The sequence below is a fragment of the Microplitis mediator genome, chromosome 5 (genome assembly GCF_029852145.1).
Source record: "Microplitis mediator isolate UGA2020A chromosome 5, iyMicMedi2.1, whole genome shotgun sequence".
Classification (NCBI taxonomy): Eukaryota; Metazoa; Arthropoda; class Insecta; order Hymenoptera; family Braconidae; genus Microplitis; species Microplitis mediator.
The window spans coordinates 10,392,299-10,411,956 of NC_079973.1; the positions used below are offsets into that span (position 1 = coordinate 10,392,299).

At 30.5% G+C, this 19,658-nt stretch overlaps 1 protein-coding gene and 1 non-coding gene across 6 annotated transcripts in view; both read left to right on the forward strand.

Moving 5' to 3' along the window:
* The window catches only part of LOC130668593 (homeotic protein ultrabithorax), a 639,564-nt gene that overhangs the window by 213,857 nt on the left and 406,049 nt on the right, over positions 1-19,658 (forward strand). The window lies entirely within an intron of this gene.
* Positions 4,096-4,232, forward strand: LOC130669204 (small nucleolar RNA SNORA35). Its single transcript, XR_008990137.1, has one exon. It is a non-coding gene; the product is annotated as a small nucleolar RNA SNORA35 (small nucleolar RNA).

Consider the following 19,658-nt stretch of genomic DNA (forward strand, 5'->3'; position numbering starts at 1 on the left):
AGTATTTCGATCAAGTATGATTTGCATACCCGTTTCTCGAAGATTTGATTTTTCCAATTCATTACACAACAACGAAAAACTTAATTTTGCTTACTGCCAATATTACATCCAAAGTTAATCTCAAGCGATTACTCACACATTCCCTCTGACGTCATAATGTTTTTGCGATTCTTACGGTCGATTGAGCAGAACATTATGAAATGGAAATATCTCATGATTATAGATAGTTTCAGATGCTCTACCAATAGCCAGATCATTTTTCGGGGTTGATAATAAAACAGTCTCTTTAGATTGAGCAAGATCACGTCAAGTCGACCCCCCCCCTTCCCATTTTCCACTTGATCATGGAATCCAAGCTTATATATTTTTTCAGGGAGAAATCACCATCAACAATTAAACCCCAAAACAGTTTTTTGAATTTTTGAAAAGATAAAAAAATAACTTCTATACTAGAGGTTATAAAAATAAGGCCGGGAGAGGAGATGACAAAACAGACACCATAAAAAAATCTGTCAAAAAATTTCTGAGAGCTCGTTTTGCCCCCTATTATTTTCATTTATAAAAAATTTAGGGAACTCCGTTTTATCCTATGGGAGTTGATTTGTTTTCTTCTATAAAACTTGAGCGAAATTTTGAAATCAACTCAGTCTAAGACTTTTGGTCGTTAAAAAAATTGTAATCATCATACAACAGTTGTCTAATAAACGACTCTGAGCACGTCAATAATCACTCACAAGTACTTTTCGTGATGTGAATACTCTTATTAAATTTTCATGCAGTATCAAGTGCAATAAAATAAACTCTCGTTTTACTTCTTAAATTGTTCACTGCTTCTTATTTGCATTTGTAAAACTCGTGGGAAATTTTTACATAATTTCAAATGACCGTCTCTAGAAGTTCAAAATACACTACATGTATATTTATAAAATTAAAAGTAACTGATACATTGATGATAAAAATACATGCTATGGTTTCTTGTGATATTTTTGCTGTTCAACCGCACAGTAAAAAACATTGTGTTAAAATCATCGTAATCTGTGTTAGAAACGGTCTATACAAAATTTGGGTTATTTTTCAACACAAACTATTTGTGTGGAACTAGTTCATCTGTTTTGAAATTTTGAGTTGTTTTTTATTCAAAAATAGTAAAATATTATGAGAAAAAAATCTAATTTTGATCGACTAATAGAGGTGACCAAAACTAAATTACTCTCTAAACATGAATTAGTGAAATAAGTAAATATTCACTAATTTTGAGTGCGAACCGAACCACTTTTTGAAATTAGTGCCTCAGTTAGCACTTGGAATCAGTGAATATTCACTTATTTTCTCTAATTCATGTGTAGAGAGGAAAAATCATTGATACTGAGTCTGAAAATAGTTTAAATACGGAATAGTACGGGAAAAACTCGATTAAATTTAACATATTAATAATTAGATACAAATCAAAAGTAAAATTAAATAAAAAAGACTTGAAATTCTTATTGGATTCAAAAAATCAAATTTTTCGACCCGGGTGACATTTATAAAATGTTAATTTCACTTTCAATTTTCTAATAATTCGGCCGTGACTACACGGAAAGAAAATTATGGAAACTGTTCCCATAATTTTGTGAAATATTTTCCTATACCAACATAGGAATTACGACCATAAATTATGGGAGCATTTCCTCTAATTATAGGAATGGTTCCTATAATTTATAGGAATACTTTCTATAATATTATGGGAATCATTCATATAATATATAGGAACTATTCCTATAAATTATAGGAATCATTCCCATAAATTATAGGGACCATTCCCATAACATTATAGGAACTATTTCTATACCATTATAGGAACTATTCCCATAATATTATGAGAATAGTTCCCATAATGGTATAGGAATTGTACCCATACTATTATAGGGGTGCTTCCCATATATTATGGGACCCATCCCTATAATATTATGGGAATAATTCCCATACCATTATAGGAACCATTCCTATAATATTATGGGAATGGTTCCCATAATGTTATAGGAATTTTACCCATACTATTATAGGGATGGGTCCCATAATATATGGGAAGCACCCCTATAATAGTATGGGTACAATTCCTATACCATTATGGGAACTATTCCCATAATTCATAGCAAAACTTCCCATAATTTTCTTTCCGTGTACTCTCTAAAGATGAATTAGTGAAAATAAGTGAATATTCACTAATTTCAAATGCAAACCGAACCACTAATTTCAAAAAGTGGTTCGGTTAGCACTCAAAATTAGTGAATATTCACTTATTTTACTTATTCATGTTTAGAGAGTATCGATTGAGTTTTCAACATAAATTTTGTGTTAATTTCAAAGCAATAATTGATAAATGGTAATCATTACATTCTCGTACTCGGTTACACTTTTGAAGTGTTAAATAGTAGACCGATTTAAAATTTTCAAGTAACACTGCAGCATACCGATTTAACACAAAGTCATCAACACGGACCGTTTTCGATAATATTTTTTTCTATGCGTAACTAATTTTATTCAAATTTATAAAATGACTAGATTCCGATCAATTTGCAATGACAATAGAATGTTTTCGACCGAATACTAAAATTTTGAAATAACCCAAAAAGGATAATTGTATGCAAATTATTCGCTTCTATTACTGATTCCGCGTTTAATTATAGATGGAGGAACGATTTTTTTAGTCAGGTATACACAAAATACGTCTATACATAATGAACATGCAATAAAAACAATTGATTTTCTTCATCAAAACCCTAATCCATTGAGAGGATTAAACAGACGATAATTTTCTGAGAAGCAATTCAACGAATCTCTTGAAATAAAAGAATCGTTTTTTAAAAATATAATACCGTTTGCGAAATGGACTGGATGGGCAGACGCTGAACCAATAAGCTTTCTCTCTTCAATAGATAAATTGATTTAAACAAAAAAAAAAAAAATATAATGAAAAAGAAGGAACAAGAAAAAAAATCAAGCAAAACTCGTTTTATCCGGTTCGTTCGGTAAATTTTTTAACCTTCACAATATTTCTATTTATGCTATATTAGTAATTCATCGGTTCGTATATATAATGATGTATATAAAATATTAATTCACGCAGGTTTCAAAAATTATTAGCATATAAATTTTTGTCTCAAGACAAAATAAGAATAATGTCTCTTTTCTGATGTCCTACTGCTTTCTGAACTTTTTTTCTCTCAACTTCTACATTTTTTTTTGCTTTTGTTACTCGCCATTACTTATTGGTACCATCAGCCTTTAAAATCGACATTGCAGTAAAAAGAAAGAGGGTGCGGAATTACAGTGGCGAGGATCGAAGTAAGATCAGTGAGGATAAATAAAGGTCTACTATAGTAATCTAGTTACAAGCTTTCGATGTCTTTTAGTCACGTAAAAAAAATTACAACGAATAATAGAGGTAGTGATAATAATTATACATGATAAAGGTTTATCAAAAAATTATACCATTACTACTGTGGAATAAATATCCATACAAATGTGTAATTTTATACTTAATTGATTATTCGTCTATTGATGTATGTATTTAAATTTTTTAAATATATTTTCCATGAGGAATATCTCCTTACGATATTACGTTACTAGTTTTGATAAAAATTTAAGCAATAAAATGTTTTAATAAAAGCGGAAGTTATATATTTATTTTTTTTAAGCTGAAGTCGTATTTTTAACTCCGGTTGTTTATTACAGAATTTATTTATTTATTGTCGGAGTCAAATAATGTAATTTTTTATTTGAATTTGATGAATTCTTCACTTTTTACTTACACGGAATGAAAACTATGGGAACTTTTGCTATGCATTATGGGAATAGTTCCCATAATGGTATAGGAATTGTACCCATACTATTATAGAGATGGTTCCCATAATATATGGGGATTGTTCCCATAATAGTAGAGGAATAGTTCCCCTACCATTATGAGAACCATTCCCATAACGGTATGGGAATAGATACTATACCAATATGGGAATGGTTACCATAATATTATGAGAACTATTTCCATATCATTATAGGAATCATTCCCATATCATTATAGGAACCAATCCCATATCATTGTAGGAACTATTCCCATAATGATATGGGAACCATTCCCATAATATTATAGGAATAGTTCCCATATCATTATAAGAACTATTCCCACATCATTATGGGAACAATTCCCATATCATTATAGGAACTATTCCCACATCATTATGGGAACAATTCCCATATCATTATAAGAACTATTCCTATAATATTATAGGAATAATTCCCATACCATAATGTAGAAGTGATTACCACACTTTTTTGCATAAATTTTTTCATGATAGTATGGGAACCATTCCCATAATATTATAGGAATGGTTCCTATAATTTATAGGAATCATTCCTATAATGTTATTGGTAGCATTCCCATAATTGCAGGAACTGTTGCTATAATTATGGGAAACATTCCTATAATTGTAGGAACTGTTCCCATATTTTATGGTAATAATTCCTATGTTAGTATAGAAAATAATTTTATAGAATTATGGGAACCGTTTCCATTATTTTCCGTTCGTTTATTTCTTTTCACTGTGTACTGAAAGCTGATATGAACAACATCCAAGTAATTTAGTGCTTCTACTCAATGACTTTAATTATCGTGTATAAAAATAAATAGAGAATAAAACTGATTATTTTGTGAATTACAAATGATAAATTGACTGTTTATAGATTTTTAATTTCCTTATCAGCCTCTATCTAGTTTCGTTACCTAATTAAAAAAAAAATATTTTTCCATAAATTTTGACAGTTCAACTTAAAAAGAAAAAAACTCCATCCAGCACAATTTAATGATGTAAAATACAAGAAGAATAAAGTACCTGTATCTTATTGCTGGTCTTGAACCATATATACTACTAAAAACATGTGAGGATTACGTTGAAGTTTATCTTGTGGCCAGATTGATCCACCGGCAAAAATCTGTAACCTGACGACATGACAAGTTCTTGTGGAGACGGAACGATAACCACAACGATAATGTAACGAGCGAATAAGATAAGGTGGTCGCAGAGAGTCCCCCTCTCAATGCCATGTGAGGTGACAAAGCCGACGGCACGCATTTCTGCTAAAGCATTCTTATAAACTCTACTAGCTCTGTTTTTAATTTACAGCCCTTATGTAAATGACAAAAATCTCAATGCATACACAGAAAAAAATTTATTTCTTGGTGCAAGAAATATTTCTCATTAGGCAATGAAACTAAAGATTTTCTTAAGACTGGAAAAAATTTTTTGACCAAAGAAATTTTGTCTTAGATTAAAAATTTTATTCTTGCCTCAAGAAAATTTTTGATTTTAATTCCTAATGCAAAACATTTCCTGGGAAAAGTAAAAATTTTTTTAAGACCAAAAAAAAATTTTCCTTGCTTCAAGAAAATTTTTTTTGCCCTAAGCAAATTTATTTTGCTCCACGAAAATTTTATTTTTCAATTCATAATGCAAAAAATTTCTTGGGAGACGTAGAAATTTTCTTGGGACAAGTAGAAAGTTTTTCTTGCTTCAAGAAAATTTTTGTTTTTAATTCATAATGCAAAAAATTCCTTCGGAAAAGTAAAAAATATCTTGGGAAAAGTAAAGATTTTCTTAAGACTAAAGAAAATTTTCTTTTGCTCTAAGAAAATTTTATTTTTCAATTCATAATGCAAAAAATTTCTTGGGACACGTAGAAATTTTCTTGAGGGCGAGAAAAAATTTCTACGTGTCCTAAGAAACCCTTTCTTTCTGTGTATGAAAAATAGTAAAAAATGAAAAGTTTCGAAGAAAAATGTAAACAATAGCAATATTTTTAAATTTTAGGACCAACAATTTTTTTTCATTTATTTTTCAGAAGCACGTACGTTAATGAGAACTTAGTGTTTAAATTAGAGCCGGTTAAAGTTGGAAAATACAAGGAAAAGATTATGAATGAAAGGATTAAAGAGGTAAAAATACAAAAGATATTGCTATTTTAATTTTCCTTCTTGCCAGAGGCTATTCGCACAGTCGTTGGCCGCGCAAAACATTTTAACCCTACACTAGACTGTGTAAATTTAACATGGTATAGTGCGTATATAGCCAACATCGCATATTAGACACGGTGCAAATAGCCGTTCCGTTCTTTCAGTCGTAGTTCACTGTATATAATATTAGTGCAAGTCGTATAGCGAACCCAATTAGAATCGTATCTTTTACATTACATTGTGAACTCGTTCGTAGACTCGTGCTCTTACTATACCTACAGTATATATAACCCGTGGTTATCCTCAAAGATATAAAATGTCAGGGCAAAGACGACGCCTACACAAAGCGTGATAATTCCAGTACAACTGTAACATAAGTCCTTGCCTGTAAGCATATATCTTTCCTTTTTTCTAATGTTTTTTAATTCCTGATATTTTTTCTTATCTCCCTTACTTTTGAATGTAACATATGATTTGTATATTTCATGTAAAAAAGTTGTGTTTTCTACAGATTAAATTTTTAATATTTTTACGTGAACATCCAGTTTTTTGTTAAATTAGTATTCTAACTTTTTTTTACTGGCCATATAAAGTTACCGAGCTTCGAAATTTTCCCATAGATCGGCCGATGCCTAGATTGCAATGATTGGCCAATAAACGGCTAACTATACTGGCCCGTGAATGGTGAATGATTGGCAGTCGTCTTTTTGCTTATAAAAACGGCGCCCAATTAACCACCGATCGTTGGCCAACGGTTTGATCGAGTGTTCTTGATACCAAGCTTTGGCCGACTGCCATGCTTGGCATACCGTTATCATCCGATATTTAGCCGATCTTTAGCCGACGCTTCAAAATTGGCAGCCATTCACGACCCAGTAATGGGCCGATTCTTTTTTTTGTTTGAGTAATTATTCTCTGGTCAGATGTTATATTTACATAAGTCACTCTGCATAATTTACATCAATACTTCTGTGACTTCAGCAACTTCACTTTGTATTATTACAGCCTCAAAATGTAAAAATTACAGACTTGGGTTTCCAAAATTCACAATCTAAAAATAACATGTTCTGTTCTGTAAATATTACATAAGTCAATTTACAGAGAAACCTGTAAATTTCACGGACTTTCCTGTAATTTTTACAGAACTGTTTTTTCCGTGAGGGATGAGTTAACTGAGTGAAAGTAGTGAACCTTTTGTACGACTACCCTTCCACAAGTTATGAGTTTTTACCGAAAAAAAACTTTCTCCTCACTAAACATCATCGTAAAATACATCAGTTTGACATCTTGCAGCTCTTGGCTTACATCTATATACTTCTTACGTTTATATTCATTGTGTGCATTCAAAATTCTTCAAGTTTTTAGTTACATCAGTGTTTTCAAAAACTAATATTCATTAGTTTTATGTATTTATTTGATCTTAACCGAAGTGCTCATCAAATTTGAACATATCATGCGAAGACTATATAAATTTGGAATACTGGTAGGTTCTATATAGTGTGAATTGTTTGTAACTGTCCCAGTATTCATATATATTTTGAATAATATACTTTTATCAGCTGAAATAATGCATGTATTCAGTAAGAATTAATTTAGATCAACGTAGATTTAAATTTCATATTAAAATAAAAAATATCAGCTTTCAAAAAAATGTGTTCTAAAAATTTATCAAAAAAGTTCATAACTGTGAAGTTCCGAATTTGAGACAATTTTGAATTTTGAGATGATCATTTTTAAAACTCTTAAAAATATTTAAGAATAAAGAAACCTCGTTTTTGAAAATTTTTGATAAAACTCAAAAAACGTTAATATTTGGTTTTGAAGCCTTTTTTTATTGAAACCAGAAAAATTCTTAAATCGAATCATTTTTTCTGAAAAAATTTGCCCAAAAAATGAACTACTGAGATTATTATTTTTTTACCCTCGAATTTTTTTTTTTGAGTTCAAAAAATTCAGAATTGTTTCAAATTTATATGTTCACTTAAATGCAATATTTTCTAAAATTTTTGTAACAACTTTTTTTATCCCTGGCCCCTAAATGTAAAATTTTGAAAAATTGGATCTACGTCGATCTAATAAGATCTGATTAAATTAAAGTAATTTGTTCCCTGCAGTGAAAACAATATTAATATCCAAAATATTGGAATGAGTTATAATCGATAACGTTATTCACTGATAACAATTCTGTCCACATAAACATTAAACACCGGCATTGGACGGCCGATCTGAATGACTATATGGCTTGGTCTGTAATGCATACTCTGTAAACATCATGAGACCGAAAGTTATACGGCCTGGCATCTATTTTCGCCATTATATAGTGATATACATACTACATATATCGTACGGTTTGGTATTTTGTAAATAACCTTCTGTCGGTTTTCTCATTGTTGTGTGTAATTCAAACCAATAACTCAGATTGATTCTCAGAACATAAATAAATTTTAACTTTCATGAGAATTAATAATATTTACCTAGTTAATTCTTCTTAATGGTACTGAGCTCATAATATTTTTATTGAGGTTTCAAAAACAACTCGGAATTCTTTTTTTGTGTGAACAAAATTTTTTAAATAGACATCAAGTTTAAAAAAAAACAACAATTAGCTACGACTTATGAATTGTGAATCTTAACTACTGGTTTCATTAAATAACTGCGTACGCTTTGAATTGCGAATTAAGAGACATGAGCATATATCGAGGTATCGACATCAGCTAGGATGGCTGACACCTCATAGTCGTAGGCTACAGCTTTTCGCGTGTGAATTTTATAAAGCTATGTCTTATGCGATCAGGTCTTTTTGGGCATCAGTCCTTAAGCCCAACGTTGCATCTCGTCGTGATTTCACTAAAACGGATACTCTTCTAGTTCCATTTGCTCGCACAACCACCAAAAGTCATTTGTGATTACGGGTTGCAATTTTTGGAACTTGCTTACACTCGAAGTTACGACATCAGTAACTTTAGATGAATTTCGAAGTAAATGCTATTTGTATTTAATGAATCTAGATAATCAGTAAAACCTTGGGAGATTAAACTATTGTATTTGTTAGAATGAGTAAGCGTCTGAAAATTTTGTAGCTGGGGAATTATATTGGATTCTATTGAGTTCATTGCAATTGTTCTCGCTAATAATAATGAAATAAGACGTATATTCATATGTGATCACAAGGAGCAGCAGCTTCATGATCGTAAATGAATACAAAATTTCAAAAGGTGGTTCGGTACCCGGGTCATAATATCTAGCCTCAATCTAGCCTCATCGAACCCAAGCAAGCCTCAATCCAGCCTCACTGAGTAAAAAAAGCATTTTAAGCCTCAAATAATGCTCACAGAGCCTCAATGAGCCTCAAATGAACCTAGTCTCGACTATGGAATTTAAATTCGATTGGTATTATTTGAGGCTCTTTGATCACCATTTGAGGCTCATTGAGGCTCTGTGAGCATTATTTGAGGCTCAAAATGTTTTTTTTTACTCAATGAGGCTGGATTGAGGCTTACTTGGGTTCGATGAGGTTAGGTATTATGACCCGGGTTGGCACTTGGAATTAGTGAAAATTCACTTGATTCACTTATTCATATTTAGAGAGTATAAAATAAGAAATGCCACTTTTATTAAACTGAACAAATTGCTGAAATTTTTGATCACTTATCAAATCAAATACTTAAGACCAATATTATAATTATTTTTTGTAAAAAATTTTTCGAGTATTTGAAATACAACTTGACTTCTGATACTTCAAAACTAATAATTTTTATTTTAACACCGGGAAAAATTTTAACGCTGTTATCAAGGTCAAATTTAACACCTGAATCACGTGAACTTACACGGTTTTTTTTTACAGTGTAGAGGAAATACAAAAATGCAGAAGAATAAATAGTAAATACAGTGCACAGCAATAGGAAATAAATGAGCGATGGTAAAGTACGAAAAGGCAGTTTATTGACCATTGTAAGAAACAATAACACAACTTACTTTCAGTATTATGCTTCATACAAAATATTTATATCAACAAACCAGGCGCAATAACTGCCAGTATTACGGGTAATAAGAGATTTCGCCTTTCGATTTGCAACTACCGTCGCACGCCTCCTATGTACAACTCGTTACTTTGTATTCATAATAAGTGTGTCATAAAAGTACAAAAACATATCCATTTGCCGATACTATTCGCTATATACCGGCAAACGTTATTGTAGTATAAGCATTGCCGTTAAACACGTGCTCTACACATGTTCTCATGCGTAAATAATTGTGACTTTAATCTATTTTTTACACATTATTTTATATACTTCAATAAAATACGAGACAACTTTTATGTCAAACCTGTCTAAATTGATGCTAACGATTATGTTTCATTTGATTTAAATTGTTTTTATTTATATAAATTACGTTCTCATTATTCATTTAAAATAATTTTCATTATCGTACTCATATTTCTATTGTGTTTATATATAACGTGTAAGGGCGACGCAGAAAAAAAGGATTTTTTGGCGTAAAAAATTTTACTCGACCCAAGAAACCTTCCTCCCCCGATAAGAAAATAATTTTATATTCAAGAAAAACGGGGTACGACGACCCGCCTGAGACAGTCATTATTTTTCACGATCGATGTCGGGCAGATGACACTATCTATGTATTTGTATCAAGAGAGGGCCGTAATTTTTTTTCTGTCGAGCATAACTCTTCAAAATATGAAAGTTTTTAGTTCATTATGATGTCCTGTAGTAGGAAAAACCCTGAAAAGCCCTAAGAAAGATTTATTTTTTGAGTTCAGATCCATATGAGGGTGGGTGGAGATGGGTGTAAATGATTCTCTATGAAGAGTGGCCCGTAACTTTGGCCCTGTTAGGAATAACCCATCACAATATAAACGTTTTTTGTTCATTACGATGTCCTCTAGTAGGAAAACTAAGTTTCTGGGGTCGAGAACCAAGAAAACTTCCTCTAGGACTTGTCTCCAGAAAATTTTTGAATAAGAAATCGATAACAAAAATTTTCTTGAACCAGGAAAAAATTTTTTGCGTGCAAGAAAAAAATTCTTGCGTCGAAAAATTTTTTTTACACAGAAAAAATGGATCTCTTGGTGCGAGAAACTTTTACTTGCCTCAAAAAATCTTTCGTACTGTGAATTGAAAGCAAAAAATTTCTTGGTGCGATAATAAATTTTCTTGAAGCAAGAAAAAAATTTTTTAACCAAGAAATTTTTTATCGTCTCAAGAAAATTTTTTTTTCAATTGATAATAAAAAAAATTCCTTGTGCGACAGGAAATCTTTTCTTCCGTGTATGAATTGAAGACTAAAATTTTCTTAGGACGAAAAAATATTTGTTGATGCAAAAAATTTGTCTTCACCCCAGGAAAATTTTTGTTACCAATTCATGGGATGAGTAAAAATTTCTTATACCAAGAAATCCTTTTTTTCTGTGTATGATAAAAAAAATTTTATTTTCGAGTTTAAGCTTAAAAACTTCAGACAAAAAATTTGTTCCGAAATTTTGAAATGAAAAAAAAGGAGCTTGTCATTTTGCAAAATTTTGTTTTTTCGTGCTACAGAAAATGAACGATTTCAAAATTCTTAAACAGCTTCCAAAATTTCATACTTAAAAAGGCCATACAATTATTTTTTTTTGTAGTCCTATTTGTTACAATTCGAAAAAAAATTCCAAAAAGTAAAACTTGATTTTCTTACATTTCCAAAAATTCTTTTAATTTTTAGTGACCCCAAATTTATATTTTGAGTTCTAAGTTAACAATTTTTTTTTCTTACACTAATAATTTGAAAGGGGAAAGCGGAAAAAATCAAAAATATTTTGAAGCCGCCCTAATATATGTGTAAAAAAAATCTCGATATTAGAAGTCCATTTGATCACAAATTCAATTATTTATGTAATGATTTGCATTGAAAATTTATGACATAAAATAAAGACGTTTTTTTACTACAAAATTAAATGCAAAGTTAGATATTTATAAAAGCGTTACCGACAAGATTATTAAAGCCGTTGCGTCGGGCGAAACAGCACGTCTTCATTTGTCGGATTTACCCCATGGGTTACAGTGTGATTAAATTTTTTTCAACTTTCCCACTATAATTAACCATCACTATTGATTAATAACTGGCTTTCAATTCATCCCTAATTATTTACTATCAATATAATTTTTCTCCCGTTATCTCAATTCATCTAATGAATTTATTTGGATGAATTATTAACTGGACTCCAATTAACAGTCGAGTTACTGTAATTTTTCGAGTTGTCACATGTCAGTAACATACACAAGAGAACGCGTACGGGACTATACCAATTTATTTAAGATCATCTAGACGAAAGATTATGAGCCAGGCGCCATTCAGTCACGAATGCTGAACGTATCAAATACATATCTACCCTACTCGTACCATTTGAATTCTATGCAGAAGCACACGCCGGATGGCGTATTGATCTTCTCGTAGCAACATATATCCGCGCTTTATATACAAGCACAATCCAACTTTTGGCGACTGAAGGTCTATATTTCCCTAGGGCAGAGTATATTTTATTATTTCTATAAACACATTTCTTATGGATATATTTTGTCTTATGCATTCATATTTGTTTTAGTTTTTTTAAGTCAAAGTACCCTGGAATTGCTTTTTCATCCGAGACAATTTACTGTTTGTAATTTATTATTTCATTCAGAATAATTCAATTAATCCTCAGTTGCATTTTTTAAACAGAAAAAAAAAGATTTCTTGGAGCAAAAAATTTTGCATTATGAATTGAAAAGAAAAACTTTTTTAGGACTGGAAAAATTTTTTCCTCGCCTTAACGATTTTTCTTGCTCCGAGAAAATTTTTTCTGGCTTCAAGAAAATTTTTGTTTTTTATTGATAATGCGGAAAATTTCTTGACGCAAGAAAAATTTTGTATTATGAATTAAAAAGAAAAAATAGGACTAGAAAAAATTTTTTGACGCAAGAAATTTTTTCTTGTTTCAAGAAAATTTTTTATCGCTCTAGGAAAATTTTTTCTCGCTCCAAGAAAATTTTTGTTTTCAATTTTTAATGCAAAAAATTTCTCGGGGTAAAAAATTTTGCAACATGAATTGATAAAGAAAAAATTTTTTGATATAAGAACGTTTTTTTAAACGTAAGAAATTTTTTCTCGCTTTCAGAAAATTTTCGTTCTTAATCGATAATGCGGAAAATTTTTTTGACGCAAGGAAAATTTTGTATTATGAATTAAAAAGAACAAAAAAGGATTGGAAAAAATTTCTTGACGCAAGAAATTTTTCCTCGCCTCAAAAAATTTTTTTTCACTCCAAGAAAATTTTTTCTCCCTGCAAGAAAATTTTTGTTTTAAATTTATAATGCAAAAAATTTCTTGGAGTAAAAAAAACTGCAAAATCAATTGAAAAAGGAAAAATTGCTTGATGCAAGAAAATTTTTTTAGACCTAAGAAATTTTTACTCGCGCCAAGAAATTTTTTCTCGTCCCAAGAAAAATTTTGCATTGAGAATTAAAAAGAAAAATTTTTTTGTTTCCAATAATCTACTTTTGCTGTGTATTATAAATTTATGTTTCCACAATTAAAAAAAATATAACAGTACGGATTATATATGAGATTAATAAATAAAGTCATTCATGTCTGATTTAGCAGTTTTAGTAATTTTGTAAAATTAAATGATTTAAATGAGTCATCTTATAGATATTTTTGTTGTAGCGCCACTCTGTCTAGTCAGTTAAAACGTTGCTACCGATGGTTTATATTTAATTCAGATTGTTTTAACAAGCGATAAACAAACGCTGTAACAGTCGGGTAAAGCTTAAATTAGTCTCAATACCATTTCAAACGCACACTCTCATTTATGAAGATGATCAGGATGCTACCCGGTAAGTTGTCATTGTAGGGGAATAAAACCCGCCAGGGGATTTATAATAGTGGGGATAAAGACAGTAAAAGTGGGGGAATCCAAAAGTACGTTGAGCCCAAGCACCGCCCTGAGTATCCAATGGGCGGGAATCCCGCCACAATTTATTACTAAATCCAGCGCCGACATCTATCGGTAGCGGAAAATACTAATATTTATCTCTCTTGCAGTTTCCGTGGCCATTACGTTACAATGATTGGCTGATATTGTGACACCACGTAAATCAGACGATATTTTTAAGTGCTTTTTATAATTGTCATCTGTTGATGTTCATCGTAATTGAGTGTTACTTATAATATGTTATACTGATGAATAAATAATATACTATGCACATACATAAATTTTTTTTTTTTCAACTACACAGTGAATTGAGTTGTATTTCTATATTTAACATTTTTTATAAGCGATATTAACAAAAAAAAAAAAAAAAAAAAAAAAAAATTCTATCAAGTCATGTGGGGTAAGTGTGCGCAAGCCCATTCATTTTGAACTGAAATTTGCAGGTCTACGCACCCTTACTTACTGCGCACACTTACCCCACATTGCTCTATTACGTTTACTAATCACCCATAGCTTAATGTGGGAAAAGTGTGCGCAGTGGGTAAGTTTGTGTATTTTAATCCGAAATAAATGGGTTTGCGCACACTTACCCCAGATGATTCTAGCGTAGAAAAAAAAATTCAGATAATTAATTAAAATAAAGTACAAATATTTTGATATGATTTTTAAATTAAGCTCGAGTACTTAAATAGAATTTTTTATACACTAGTAATAAAAAGTTAAATTACTTTAATTATACTAATCGACACTAATTCGTCATTTCAGATCATTACTAGAAATATTCACTTGGTCACTCTGACGTTAATTTTAAGAAACTATTAAATGGTCGTTTATCATAAGTTGTAGATTTATGGTTCGATTGACGAGAATCGATCATCGATATTATAGATATTTTCTTAGTAATATTTATCGTCAGCAGTCAGCGTCATTAGATATGGTAGTAATTGAAGATTTCTCAATTATCGACTTGAAAAAATATTCTATTAAAATATTTATTTTTCTAGACTAGATATTCGTCATAAATAGAGTGTTAACATGAGTAAAAAAATTGTGGAAGACAAATTTAGAATAAAAATTAAAATTAACATCAAAAGTATTTCTATATATATTTTTTATATATTTTGATCTTGTATGTAAATAAAATACTTTTATTACCTTATAAATAACATCTTGACATTTATGATTAGTAAAATAGTACTTGGATAAAAAAACATAATTTCGAATTAGTTTGAGTTTAATGAAGCCATATAAAAAAATCTATATATTAAGGGGGTCGCTCTTTCTCTCTCACACTCGTGGACTAACAGTACTTCCTTGTTGCACTTGCGCAGTAAACGGAAAGATTGTCCGCGTTTTTCTCGTAAACAACTAAACAGTCGGGAAAAATGTAAACATTGACTGATAGATTGTCGAGTTATGCATCGAGCCTCGTTCTTAATTTTATGGTTAAAAAGTTTTTTTGAGAGATAACCTTGGACAGAAATTACTGTCTTACGTTTAATAGAAATTAAAAATTTATAGAGGATGGGGGTGGGGGCAAAATTTGAGTAAGAAAAAGATTGTTTTCTGAAATGTGACTTATAAGAAAATTTAATTTAATTTCCAAAAATTTATTACTTTTACTTTTTTTAGGGGTAACCCCATGTCGCCCGCGAAAAATAAAATTTTTCCTATTCACTTTGAATGTTTTTTTAAAAAAAAAATATTCCACGTATTTGAGTCCCCGGGAATAGTATTTCTTTAAGTACCTCTTTTTACTCCCCCCCCCCCTCTCCTAAGCCGGAATAAATGAAATTTTTTTTTAAGCTTCATCGTATTACTTCCTCTCTAAACATGAATAAGTGAAAATAAGTGAATATTCACTAATTCCGAGTGCAAACCGAACCAGTAATTTCAAAAAGTGGTTCGGTTGGCACTCAGAATTAGTGACTATTCACTTATTTCACTTATTCATGTTTAGAGAGTCCCTTTCCAAAAGTCGCCATAGAATCCGCTGAAATATGGGTCAAAAATCGTATGGTATCTAATAAGGGAGGGGGGAATAGGCCCCTGGGGGCCTAATAGGCTTACATTTGTATTACATATAGGCCCATTTTACCCCACTCTCCGACAAATCCACTAGTATTTATAAAGTTTTTGACTCATTCCAGTGAACTCTAAGGGAAATTTTGGATAGGGATACCTCTAATAGTCACACTTTCTTTTCAAAACTTTGTTCAGTCTTTTCGGTCAAGTTAACGTCAAGTTTTGACCCTAATATGAGTACAAGATAAACCATGGTCCATGGACACTATCAAGTTTTCGTAGTCAACTGACGCTTACCTTCAGCTGTAGATTACCGTCAACGCAATCAAAATTGCTATTAAACATTCTGAGTACCAGAAGATTTTTGGAGAAAATCCCGTGACCGACGGTATTTTGTCATCCTGGCCTACTAAAGGCATCACTCTACTTTATCTTATCGTGAAAAATTACCATTACTTAATTTTTATTACACCAAAGCTTTAAATACTTTCAGCAATAAACTTTACGAGCAATAAAAATAAATTTAAATCGCGTCTCATTGTCAGTAAATTTGTTTGTGATTTAAATCCTTTATAGTGGTATAGAATGAAAACATGATTCTGATGGTTACGTTGGTTTATGACTATTTTAACGATCACGGCTGCACGCAACTCAACGTTAAACCAGCCCTACGAAACGCACTCACTAGTTTAACATTTTTATAGTCGGATTTATTATCTGTTACCTCCTTATATGATGAGGTGATAACAATTATTGTCAGTTTAAATTTCCACATAAATTTGTACCATAGGAATTTATGTCGTTCGTTGCTTTCATTTGTAGCAAGTGTTAAAGATCCCATCTTTTTATGTCGAACCACTTTTTCAAGTGGGTTTTTATTTTATGCAGAAACTTTTGCATAATTAATCGAAGTTCCCACAGATGGAGCCGTGAAAACTATTTAGTTTTTTATCTCCGTCGATATTGTTCTACATGATGGTAAATACTACTTTTATTTTTATATTTATGGTTTATTTTTATTATATTTTTGAGTACAGTCATATTTTTGGGTGTAAATTTGTTAATTATAGATAATGTATTTTTATTCTCATCTGTAAAAGAAAATTTTGAAAGCCGGGTAAAAGGTGTTGAGATACTTCTTAAAGGTCAGTGTTGTTGATAACATTATCGATTTTATTTATATAAAAATCGATTTCCGTGGATAGTAAAAAATATAATTTGACTATTGAATAATTCGTTTGCAATTTTTATGAAATGATTTGGATGATGATAATGACGGAAGAACGAGAAAATTACCACTCATCGGTTTATTGCGTATCCAGTAGATTAGATATCAGTGGAGGGATAATGTGAGCGAGTCCACGGGAATCCCGAATGATGGCGCCACAAAAAAGTATTTTTTCTTTTTAAGCAATGAATTAAATTAAATTCATTATTATGATTATTCTCTTCCATCCATAGCATTCTTATAGATAGTAAATATTCTATTTCATTGTTTTAAAAAATTAATTTATTTAATGCCGTAAGATGGACGGGGGTTGAATTTGATATTTGCTATTTGCTGCATGCTACTTGCTATTTATAGCAATTTCCTAAATTTCGATATCGAAATTTATTCCGACATCGGAAAATAATCATGAAAATGAAAATGAGTTCTACACAGAAAAAAAGTTCTACACATTTACTTGACGCAAGCAAATTTTTTCCCAGCCCAAGAAATTTTTTGCATTATGAATTGAAAACAAAAATTTTGAGTCAATAAATTTTTTCTCGTCCCAAGAAAATTTTTGTGTTCAATTTACAATACAAAAAAATTCTTGCGTCCAGAAATTCTTTTTTTCTGTGTATGATTATTCTCTTTCATCTATATCAATCTTAGTTATAGTAAATATTCTATTTCATTGTTTTAAAATATTAATTAAGGAGTACCTGAGTCAAAAAATTTGATCTGTTTTAAATCAACTAAAAATTTCAAGTCATTTTTGTTCAATTTTACTTTTTATTTGAATTTAATTAACATGAGAAGTTTAGTTGAATTTCACCCGTACGATACCATATTTAGACTATTTTTAGTCTTGTTTTCAATAATTTTTGGTTTTGGTCGCCTCCTCCTGTTGGAAATTTTTCGAACTTTTTTCTGAAAAACTCTGAAAAAGTCTTCAGAATTTTGATAAAATTTTTAGGATGTTAGAACTAAGTTTTTCAGAGAAAATTTCGAAAAATTTCCACCAGGGCCAAATCAAAATTAGACTATTTTCTCATAATAAATTGCCATCTTTTGGTTATATTCAGACCAAAATCACTTTTTCTGACTATTATTTTTATTACTCTGTTTTTAATTGTCTTTCGATAAAAAACAGCTTAAAATTTCTATAAAAATTGAAATCACGATTAATTGAACCACATACTATTTAATTAAACGACAATCAGATCAAAATTTTCGACCCAGTTAAGTTGAAAACATTTTAGGCAATAAATTTTGATTTTTTTGTATTAAATAACTATTTTTCCAACTACAAATTTAAAATTGATGTATTTAGTACAGAAAAAAAAGAGAGGTAGTTGCAAACAGAGGATTACTTTGCGACGGCAATGTCATTATATTTTTGCTATAGTCATACTTGTATACCGATAATCATATATTTCTAATTTTCATGGATGGAGGAATGGGACGAAATTTTGAAGGACAGAAAGTTTTATGATAATGAATGTTTCTTTACAATTGTAGGAGAAATTGTATGAAGACAAGTTGGGTATTCAGGTAAAGCAGGAACATTTTTTTAAATGTCAGGTACTTGGATTTTTTTCTTGACCCACGCGATGTTTCATAAAAAAAAAATATCAGGTGATTTGAAAAATATGAAGACAGTAACATTTTTATTGATGTTGTTTTACAATATGGTGAAGACAAACTGGACGGCCCAAAATTGTAAACTATTATTTCTTATAAAATTCAATTATCACTACATTTTTTTTAATAGAATTCAAATTTTTTTTTTTTTGAATTTGTTCTGCCCCCCCCCCCCCTCCGCACTAACCTTATTTGAGGAAAGAAACAAAACTATAAAATAATTTTATACTTTCAAGTATAAATTCTATTATGAAAAAAAAAACATCTTCTGATAAAAAAACTTGGAACAGCCTTTTTGCCCCAGTTCTTTGTACACCCGAGTCAAAATTAAAAAGGTAATTTGAGCCTCCAAATCCTACATGAGGGTAAGGAGGTTCAAATCATCTTTTTAGAATATGAAGATCCATGCATTAAAAAGGTAATTTGAACCTAAACGTGGTAACTTTGTCCGCTTTTACCAAGTTTAGGTTCAAATCATCTTTTTAAAAAGGTAAAATAAGCCTCCAGAGCCTAAATTTATAGATCGAGAAAGACTCTCATCGGATCGCGTACAATTGGTAAAGAAACAGAAAGGAAAAGGGGGCCACTAATTAGAAATGGCTGCCATGATCGAAAAAAATTTGAAATTAAAAATTCCAAAAATAATTTCTTAGCAATAAATGTTTTGTTGTGAGTTGAAAAATAACAAAATTTAAAATATTAATAATAATAGCTAAACTTATATGAGTAGGCGTTCGAATAGAATAGTACTATGTCATTCGAAATTCGAATTGAATAATTAGAGCCTTTGACTTATTAGTATATGATCAATTAATTATTTTACGCGA